Consider the following 876-nt stretch of genomic DNA (forward strand, 5'->3'; position numbering starts at 1 on the left):
TTATTTCATGTTCTATTCTAGCTTACTTATTCCTGTTTGGGCTACATTAGATTGTTCCTCCTCGTCACTTTCTTAATTAATTCTCTTAAGTATATATTAGATTCTCTCTTCCTCCTCCTCCTCCTCCTCCAAGGATGTCGTCATCCCGAATAATATAATTTTAATGGAACTTTGTCTTCGGGGATGATAACTTGGGGCTTAAACCAGGCTCACTTAATTTCTCTCTCTCTCTCTCTCTCTCTCTCTCTCTCTCTCTCTCTCTCTTGAAGAGGCTTATAACTTTGCACCTGATCTCCAAGTTGGGTTAAAGTTATCTGCGATAACTTGTTCTAACTTGGACGTTTCGGTTAGCACAAACTTAGACCAGCCCAAAGTTAACGATAGGTGGCGGTAATGGGAAACGATGGCGTCGAATATACAAAACTTCAACGGGGCGACATTTTCTTCTTCTTGACTTCACTCTTCCGGATCCGACTTATCGAAGTGATTACAGTCTTCCATTTGGATCGCGAGATAGATGTCATTGGTTCTGTATTAGGTCGTCATGTTTCGGATAAGACTCTGTAATTTTAATTGGTAGATAGGTCGGGTTTAGTTGGGTTTCATAACGTTTGATCCGTCAACACTAGATTATATATTTGTTCATAAAACTTTTAAAGCGACATTGTTCCATTATTGATTTCTTTGATTTTTTAAATTGAGTTTGTTTTAAGTGCAGTTAATAAGGACGACCTCGTAACACTTGTTTACATATCACTTGGGTTACTTTGCCTCATAAAAAACCCCAATCGTAGTTTGCTCTCTATCCATCAGTAAACCCTTTCCCGAGTCTCAACTGCCAAGAATAAGTCTGATTGTGTCTTAATTTTCTTCCTC

Source organism: Palaemon carinicauda, chromosome 38, assembly GCF_036898095.1.
Source record: "Palaemon carinicauda isolate YSFRI2023 chromosome 38, ASM3689809v2, whole genome shotgun sequence".
Lineage (NCBI taxonomy): Eukaryota > Metazoa > Arthropoda > Malacostraca > Decapoda > Palaemonidae > Palaemon > Palaemon carinicauda.